We start from the raw sequence: 354 nt of genomic DNA, 5'->3' as shown, positions 1-354 counted from the left end.
AATTGTGTGTGAAAACAACGTTAGCAAGTAGACCTTGATCTAAGAGTCTAACTACTAATATCAACCTAATAAATTCATAAATCTTAATGCGTTTAACTAAATTACATCTTGAGTGAGCTAATACTAAGTGGTTTGGTGAATAGAATCCGGTAGTCGAGAACTTCCGTATCCGGTGATACTAGGGATTTAGGGATTTAGCACTGAGCTAGTTGTTTTACCTACGGTTGGTGATAATCTGCGACTAATAAAAAGTGGAAAAGAACATAACTTGATTTATTGTTTTGCAACGAAGAAGGATTCCTTGATCTAATCTCTCTTATTGGTTTCAACATACACTTTTAATTGCTTTGTTTA

Source organism: Papaver somniferum, chromosome 10 (assembly GCF_003573695.1).
Source record: "Papaver somniferum cultivar HN1 chromosome 10, ASM357369v1, whole genome shotgun sequence".
Taxonomy (NCBI): Eukaryota; Viridiplantae; Streptophyta; class Magnoliopsida; order Ranunculales; family Papaveraceae; genus Papaver; species Papaver somniferum.
Note: the sequence above shows the minus strand (reverse complement) of the source record.